The 9,693-nt window shown below is 39.3% G+C and overlaps 1 long non-coding RNA gene across 1 annotated transcript; it reads left to right on the top strand.

The window, feature by feature from the left end:
• The first annotated feature begins 1,575 nt into the window (after positions 1-1,575).
• Positions 1,576-7,195, top strand: LOC140531771 (uncharacterized). Its single transcript, XR_011976433.1, has 2 exons — positions 1,576-2,093; positions 5,463-7,195. It is a non-coding gene; the product is annotated as an uncharacterized lncRNA (long non-coding RNA).
• Positions 7,196-9,693: the final 2,498 nt, after the last annotated feature.

The raw sequence follows: 9,693 nt of genomic DNA, 5'->3' as shown, positions 1-9,693 counted from the left end.
GAAGGGATTATATCCCAAGGTGTTGTTAAAATGTTTATTTGTTGGTTCTTGTCTTTAAAGTAAATATGCTTCTATAAAAGCTAATCTGACACTAAGTAGTTGAATGGAAATGAGATGCCAGTCACTCTAGTCACTGGCCCCTAAAAGGGAGTGTAGGGGAACAACCAGTGGGGAGCTCTGGCTAATGGCAGAGAAGAGACACCTTCTCCAACCCCTAAGAATGCCAGAAAATGGCTAGGGACGGGCCTAGGGAATGTAACCCCCCTGGCTCTCAAAGAATGGGACCAAAACAAACCTACATACATTCGTACACAAATATTAGTTATCTAGAGCATTTGTTCATATGACTATTGATACCTTTGATTTCGTCTCTGAAAATTACCTGTTCAGATCCTTTGACCATTTATCACCTGGGGAGTTACTCTTATTCTTATAAATTTGAATCAGTTCTTATAAATTTGATATCAGTTGAATCATAAATCTTAGAAAGGAGATCTTTATCAGAGAAACTTGTCAAAAAAAATTCTCCCATTTATCTGAATCAGCTTCATTTGTGCAAAAAGGGGATAATGCTACCATCTACCCAACAGGGTTGTTGTGAGGATCAACTGAGATAATAATTGTAAAGCACTTAACATGGTAGTTGGCACATTGAAGGCTCTAGAATTTTAACAAGAAGTAAAAGCTCAGAATAGGTCACTGTCTGAAAAAGGGATTCATTTTTCAATAAAAATTTACTAGAAAAACTAGAGAGCAAAATGACTCAAAATGGGATTAGAATTACATTTCGTAACATATATCAAAATAAATTCAAAATGAACCTGTGACCTACATGTTTTTTTAAAAAGTTTAAAATAAGTAATTACAAAAAAAATGTAATGTCTAGTCACAGTTGTAGAGAAGAGGAAAAATTTTAATAATTTTTAGTTATTCCTCATATAGAAGAAATTATAGGGAATGAAACTGATGCATTTTATCACATAAAAACAACATTTCAGCACTATAAAAAGGAAAGAAACAAATTAGTAGAAGAGAGTTGCCCATAGTATTTCTGATGAAGTGGATTTAAAAGAGTTGACCAACTTGATAAGTTTGTATGGTGGTGAACCTTTGTTTGGAACTTCAATTGTATCTCAACTCATTGGGAATCAGTGAATGAATGGGTCAACTGTTGTTTGCGCTGGGTTAAGTGCATAGAATGCCTGGCCTGAAGTCAGGAAGATTCATCTTCCTGAGTTCAAAGATCTGGTCTCAGACACTTAGTAGCTGTGTGACTCTGGGAAAATCATTTGACCCTGTTTGCCTCAGTTTCTTCATCTGTAAAATGAGCCGGAGAAGGAAATCCAGTATCTCTGCCAAGAAAACCCCATATGGGGTCACTAAGAGTCGGACACTAACCAGAACAATTCAACCACAAACAAAAGAATAAAGGGAGTCAGTTGAGAAACCAGTCCTTTCCTTTTTTTCTCCCTTTTACCTATTTTGCTTTTGAGATTGAAAGAGCTCCGCATAAATACAAGACCAGCAACCTCAAAATGGCCTTTGATCCCTGGTTCCCCAGGAACCAAGCAATGGTCTGTCCTCCGCACCAGAAGGAGCAGCCAGATGATTTCTGGACCTTGCGCTCCTGGACTATGAAGGTCTAGATCCAGCCTTGGTCAGCAAGAGGCATGTGACAGTTGTGCACCTGCCTAGAGCCATGGTCTCTTCTGAACGGAAGAACTACATGATACCACATTCCCCTAGAGAGAGGGAAGGTTGGTTCTTGAGCGGTGAGTGCCAGCCTTAGAAAGTTCTGGGAGCCAGTCTCCTAGGGGAGGGAAAATTCCGGGACAGCATCAGCTTCTTAAAAAGAAAAGGATTGCACAGGAGACCCCCTCAGAGAAAGAAGAGCCGCAGGGGACTAGTCACACATAGGGAAACAAGACACCTGAACCTTCTCCAGTCTCTTGCTATAACCACGCACTACCTGGACGTACAGATCTAAAAAGAATGTTGGAAAAACTAGGTGTAATCGATCTGTGGGGTTTGATGGGAAAGATGTTGCCTCTCTAGAAACTCCAGTTTGGTTTATCATCTGCTGGGGACAGTGGGTAAGTGTATATACCATAAGTCTAGATACCTGTAGGGGTCTCTGGGCTAAAAGTGGGAGGCACTGGAGTGGTAGAGGAATTCCCTTTTTACCAATCCTAAGTATATTTCACTTGGGGTGGGGGGGTGTCTGTGCTCTTAGGGTAGTACCATAATGCTGGATGCCTGGAGTGAAAGGGGGACTCACCGCAGTGTTGGGGGTTGGAACACTTTGCAAATTCAAGTTTGTTTCCCTTACATGGAAATCAGAATCACAGAGTGATGCTATGAGTCTGGGAGATCAAACTGGGCCCTAGGACAAGATAAGACTAATTGGATGGGGAAAGGGAGCCCTATTAACTATGTATGGGCTACTGTGAATTCCTTATGTTTGGGGTTTTTTTCCATTTTCTGTGTGGTGCACTAAAGGTTTTCCTGTATCTTATATACATTGTTTCATATATATATATTTATATATGTATGTATTTATGTGTATGTGTATATGCATATATATTATATGTACATACGGTATATGTATATAATTTATAATATATATTATAGACGTATAGTATAGCATATATACTATATATGTAGTACATATATTATATACATATACTCCACATCTGTGAAGCATTATATTGAAGCAATATTTAGAGATTTGTCAAAGAAGCATACTCTCTTGAGACTGCCCCCAAATTTTAAGTGATAAGTCCAGAACCTGAGTTCTAGACCATGGTTTATACTGGTAGAAATCTAACGACCAAAATTTACACAAATCTGTAAGAGTAAAATTCATTCTCCAACAGATAAATGACCAAAGGATGTAGATTTCTGAGGCAGAAGTGATCAATAACTTCACGAAAAATATTTCCAAACTCTCCAATAATCATAGAATTATGAATTTCATCAAATCTGAAATATCACATTATATTTATTAAATTAGAAAATGTAATTTTAAAATGACAACAATTACCTGCTGGCTAGAGCTGGAACCTGGCCAGGGCTTTCTGTTGGTATCCTGTGTCCTTCAGACAAACATTTTTGTTGGGGTTAGAACAATAGACAGGTCTTAAAGCAGGTCTTAGTGACTATTCCTAAATTAGCTTGAAGCATCTTTCTAAATTAGAGATGGTAGGATAAAGTTCAGGGATCTGAGAGTCTGATTGATTGATTAATCTGGTCCAGTTTCCTTAGTGACTTCCCACCAGATGGTAAGCTGCTTGTAGTGGTGTTCATTAATTTTGAATTTGAATTAATTCATTAGTTAATTAGTTATTTGAATTATCTAGAGCTCCCTGAAATGTATCAAATTTATTTTTAAGACAAAATAAAATTATAAATACCAAAAGGAAATCCCTACCCACTTAGTTCTCTCCCAGAGACAAAAATAAACAAAGGGAGCTTATGTTTCACCAGTAATAAACTAAAGGGTTTTTTTAGATCAACAGGGAAAACTAGTTTTAGAATATGTTCTTTGTCATTACATTCAGAAACCTTTCTAGGAGGAGGTGCAGTTTATCTGGAAGTGACTGTGCTGTATTAAACATGTCAATACAATTTTAAATTTAAAAATAGGGGGGAAAAAAGAAAACTCCCATAATATACAGACTTTGTCATCACGACAAGCGAATCTTCAGTTGAGTTATTAACAGTCTTCTGGGCAGTAAAGTAGTTTTTCCCCCGTTACTTCCTAAGGAGGTTCTAGCAGACATTTCCATCTTCCCTTTCATAAATCACAGCATTTTAGAGCTGTTCAGGGACTATGGGTGTGGAACATTGCATATACTGTCAGACTCAGTTGATGTATTGGCTACTTTTCCTGAATTGCTTTTTTTTCTTTTTAAAATCCTTGTTATGATGGTTAGCTTCTTTGGAAGGAGAAAGGAAAGGAGAGATCTGGAAAGTAAAATGACGTGAAAACAAATATACTCATTTTTTGAAAGAATTTTAGAGCCAGAAAGGACTTTATTGATTGTTCCGATTCCCACCCCCCTCATTTTACATATGAGGAAATGGAGACACGGAGAATTTTGTGCTCAGGCCCAGTTAATTTCCTGAGTTCCTCTGTTCCTTTTGGCAGCTGCATCCCTTTGTTAGTGGCGGAAGTAAAAGAAAGGTTAACATAGCCAATTCCAATAATGAGACTCCTACACACACTTCATCTCCTTCTCTTATATCCCTGAGGCTATTTGGCCCAATTTCCTTTGAAATCTGAAGTTTAACTACAGGAAGAAATCAAAATCTCTCTCCCTCACCCTCTTAGTAGCTTTTCTGAATTTTCTTTGGTGTGGAGCTATACATGTATATGCAAATCTAGTCAGTCTTTAAGAAACAAACAACAACAAGCTATCATCTTTTATCTCCCTTCCCTTTCACAGTTAACTTCAAAGATATTAGTTGCGTAAGACTGAGGACAGCAGCCAACGATTTCGGTTTGCCATCTGCTGGGGGGAGGGGATGAGTGCTAGTCCTTAAGGTAGTACCGTAAATCTGGATACCTATAGGGGTCTCTAAGGTGAAAGTAGGAAGCACTGGAGAGTCACAAGTGTTCTCTAGTTAGCAATCCTATGTTCTCCAGCCTCCCGGAAAGTGTTACTGATAGTGAAGGAGGCACCTAGAGGTAGGGAAAAGGTGAATACAGTTTACCTACCCTAATCTATCTACAGGTGCAAGCTCCAAGTCAACTGTAGGTTGAAGAGGCTAGGTCAGTGAGCCAGTCTTCAGGGAGGCTTATAGAAAGCTTCCTAAGGGACCAATTAATGACTATGGTGTTGATATTAACCTGACTAATAAAAGAGTTGAGAAAGTGTTAACTAATCCAGAGGCACATTCTCCCAGGCTGTCTCATTGTGTAATGAGGACTAGACCATGACAGCCTAGCCTTAGAAGCATGTCTCATGGTCAGAGTCCCATTGCTCTTAGAAAAACTGGGGAAACAGCCCAGCAATGGATTGGTAGCAGCAGCTGAGATGGGGATAGAGGCAGTAGTAGAGGAGAACAATGAAAACTTAAGAACTAGAGTTTGAATAAAGCCCACTATGTGGACCTGAACATAGTGTCTTAGGCCAGTTAAGGGAGTTCCTAGTTCTGCAGGAGAGCTTTAGAAACTGAAGCCCAGAAGTAGTGAGTTTCAGAGACAAAGTGTAGAGGAACATAAACCTGCCCTTTACTAGTACTGTGAGTCATGTGGACTGTGTAGGTCCAGGTCTATTGCTCATACAAAAGCTGACTGAAATTGTCCAGGTTATATGACAAGAGGAGGTTATCTCCTCTGCCCCTAGGAGTCTGTCTATCTCTATAAAGGTAAAGGAAATAGATTGTCCTGTAACAATCACAGAGGTCTCTCTCTTAGTCATTGATAGCAAGATTCTTACCAGAGTCCTCCCTAATAGGCTGGTCCTTCACCTGAAAGATGGTCATCTACCCACAAGCTGCTGTGGCTTCAGAAAGAGTCCAGGGATGGTCAATATGGTGTTTGCTGTCTGACAACTCCAGGAGCAGAACAGAGGTCTATACACAACGTTCCTTGACCTGATCAAGGCCTTTGATACTGTCAGTTGTGAGGGCTCATGGAAAATTAGGTCAAAATTTGGTTGCCTGGAGAAATTCATCATCATGCCTGAAAAAATTGTATACCAATTTCACGACAGCATGCTTGCCTGGGCTCTGGATAATGGATGATGCGCTCACTATTTCCCAGTCACCTGTGGAGTGAAGCAAGACTGTGTGCTTGCTCCATTCTTTTTAGCATGATGTTTTCAGCAACATTGTCAGATGCCTTCAGTGAAGATAAACATGTCATCAAGGTCATCTATTGCATTCATGATAAATTCCTTAACTTGAAAAGGCTACAAGCCAAGACGAAAGTAGAGGGACAGTTGGTGCATGGTTTTTGTTCACTGATGAGTGTGCACTCAATACAGCCTCTGGAGCTGGGATGCAACAAAGTATGGATTGATTCTCTGCAGCTTGTGTTCATTTTGACTTAATAATTAACAGCAAGAAAACACAAGTGCTCTACCAGCCAGTTCCACACCATCCATACATGGAACCACCAGTTATAGCAAATGGAGAAGTTTTGAATACTGTGTTCACTTATCTTGACTGTATATTTCCCAGGAATGTACACATTGATACTGAGGTTGATGCATGCATTGCCAGAGCTAGCTTCATGTTAGGAAACTGAATTGCTTCCATTTGAATTGTCTCAGAAAGATGCTGATGATGCTTCAGGATAAAATATCAGACACTGAGGTTGTTTCTCAAACTAAATTGCCAAACATTCAAACTATTGCAGAGAGAGAGTGCAACTCCTATGGGGCAGGCCACCTTGTTTGAATGTCAAATGTATACTTGCCTAAAAGACTACCTAATGGAGAACTCATGAAAGGAAGGTGCTCACATGGCAGTCAGAAGAAACAATACAAGGACACTCTCAACATCTCTCTGAAGAACTTTTGAATTGATTGCATGACATGGGACACACTGGCACAGGACCACCCAGCATGGCATGTCTACATCAAAGGCCTGTGTTCTATGAGCAAAGCAGAGTTGCAGTAGTGCAAAAGAAACACGAGATGTACAAATTTAGAGAATCCATCCCAAATGTTCCCATGGACTATTTCTGCCCGACCTGCGGTAGAGCATTCAGAACTCGTATTGATCTGGTCAGCCACAGTTGGACACACTGGAACCTGATTCTAACATAGTGATGTCATTTTGGTCCTCTGCAAAAATGAAGGCCAACCATCACCAAAGTCCAGGTAATTGAAGGGAATCTCTACTTAGCCCAGTTCTTTCTTCAGTTTGGAGGGACTTCTACTTGTGGTTGACACTATATCTGGAAACGAATTGTAGAGTCTCTTGGGAAAGATGGGGCCCATCAGAGAGAAAAGTTTACTTGACTATGAGTATGTGCACTGTCAGGATTCTTCCTTTTGTACAAACACACACACACACACACACACACAACTTGTTAAACATTACCTTCCTTACTATCTCAGTACTTGCAAAGACACCCAAGGAAAGCTGAAAACTAGCCTAATTCTTTTTTATATAGTATTTTTCCCAATTACATGTAAAGACAATGTTTAACATTTTTTTAAATAAAATTTTGAGTTCCAAATTTTCTCCATCCCTTCTCTCCCCACTAGGCAGTAAGCAATTTGATATTGGTTATTTTATGTATGTGTGTGTGTTTATACACATATATACATATATTATATATATGCAATCATGTAAAATATATTTCCATATTAATCATTGTGTGAAAGAAGAAACAGTTTACAAAAGAAAAAAACACAAAAAAAATAGAGATGATGAAAATAATATGCTTCAATCTGCACTCAAACTCCATAGTTCTTTCTCTGGATGGAAACAACATTTTCCATCATGAGTCTCTTGGAATTGTCTTGGATCGTTGGATTGCTGAGAAGAGCTAAATCAACCGTAGTTGCTCACCAGCCTAATTCTGATGTTCCCAAAGTACACTAGGGTTGGGGTACAAGCCAGAGGAGAGTTATTATAGAAACACGTTCAAGATATGAAATTGGGTCCATGTCATTGCACAGTTTTGGCAACTGATAAATGGATTGCACTCACACTTGCTACCTCCACATCTCAAAGCACACTCCTCAATTTCTTACAATTTCACTTCTGAGCTCAATATTCAATTGAAACTACTCTATGCTAGATAGGGATCAATTAACATTAAATCTAAAGGCCTTTCTCAGTCTTTATCCTTCTTGAGTACTCCATCTTCTGACATTGTCAACCATCTCCTCTTCCTTTGACAGTCATGATATTTCATTTTCTTGGTTCTCCATATACCGATCTGAAGAGTCAGATAGGTAAGGGATCCTCCATCTTCTTTATGATACCATCCATCTTCTGGTTCTTCTCCTACATCTTGGACTGTTCCTTCTGAGGTTCCTTTGCTGAATCTTCATCTAGGACAAATTTACTAAGCATGAGTGGTCCCCAAGATTCTGTCTTGGACCCCTTCTCTTTTCCCTCTATACCATCTCACTTGATGTTCTCGTTGGTTCCCTTGGATTCAATGATCATTTTTCTACAAATAATTCCCAGATTTACATAGCCAGCCCTAAACTCTCTCCTTAGCTCTGCTTTTATATTTCCAACTGCCTCTTGGACAACTTGAACTGAATATCTTGTAGACATCTCAAACTCAGCATGTCCAAAACAGAGCTCTTTATCTTTCCCCCCAAAAATTCTCTTTCCATCTTCCCTCTTACCTTTAAGAGCATCCTCTTGGTCACTCAGACTTACAACTTTGGGTATCTTCCTTGACTCCTCACTAGCACTCATCCCAGATATCCAGTGAGTTATCAAGTCTTTTCTGCTTCCACATCTCTTGCATATATCACTTTTTATCCAATCACAGAGCTACCACCCAGTAGCAGGCTCTTAGGTTCTCACATGTAGAATATGGAAATAACCTTTTTTTTTATCTTTAAAAAACTGTTTTATTTGATAGCTTCTATTTTTACGTCACAATCAATTCCAAGGAAACAAAACAAAGCAAACCAAAACCTCCTGCCTCCACTCCAGGCTTAAACTTCCCTAGTGCCAAAACAACAACAACAACAAAAAACCAAAACCAAAACCCAAATGATTAAGCTCCAACATCTATATGCCACAGTATGACCTGGAAGTATCTTTTGCATTCCCCGCCATGTCTCAGCTGCCCTCTCACCTTGGAAGTTCCCTCAGAATCGGGGCCTTCCTGCCCTGGAACATCCTTCCACCCCTCTGGGTCTTTTATTCCATTAACAAATTCCTCTTGAGGCTTTCATTTTGGGCATGGTCCCATACTAACTATGCCTCCTTCCCTTCTGGGTTGTTTCTGACTCTTAGAGCTTTGCCCCAGGTGGTATCCCATCCACACTTTTCAGCTCCCTTTTGTGTGTTCTTTTCTCCTGTGGGGATAAAAGCGCCTGGAGATCAGAGACTATCTTTCTTTTTTTGCTTTTTTTTTTGCTTATTTTTTTATTTTTTTATATTTATTTATTTTTAACACAGTTTATAACAGACAAAGCAATTCAGACTTTTGGTCAGGTGATACATCTTTTTAAAGCATTTACAATATGAACCACAAAAGAATTTTTTTTTTAAACATTAACCAACTGAGACACAGATAATATTTATGTTGCTAACTTCACAAGCTCTTGACCTAATTGTCTCCACAGTATTACTAAGAATTAAAGGATTCTAACTTATTGTTGTTGGTCTAAAGTCCTATGCCTAATAGCTTAATTTTAGACAACCTCGGATGTTCCCCTACCCATAATCTATAATTGAATAGATCTGGTATTAAGCTTACAAACCTTTTGACTATAGGAAATTGCCACCAAGAGTAGGGACATTGCCGGGAAACAATATTTCCCCAACTTCATGTCAATTCCAGGCAGGATTAGATTATCCACTTGCATTCAGGCAGGCTTAAAGTCTGCCAGGTGTCAGTGGGGAAATTGAGTCAGAAGTATCCCACCTCAGCCCATGCTGAACAGCCGCTCTCCCACCTTTCCCTTGAGATCACCTATGCAGTTCATATCAGCATCTCATCAGCTTATTGGCATCATGGATTGAAGGCTCAGATCGCCT

This window comes from Notamacropus eugenii, chromosome 3 (assembly GCF_028372415.1).
Source record: "Notamacropus eugenii isolate mMacEug1 chromosome 3, mMacEug1.pri_v2, whole genome shotgun sequence".
Taxonomy (NCBI): domain Eukaryota; kingdom Metazoa; phylum Chordata; class Mammalia; order Diprotodontia; family Macropodidae; genus Notamacropus; species Notamacropus eugenii.
Note: the sequence above shows the minus strand (reverse complement) of the source record. Positions and strands in the feature narration are given on the sequence as shown.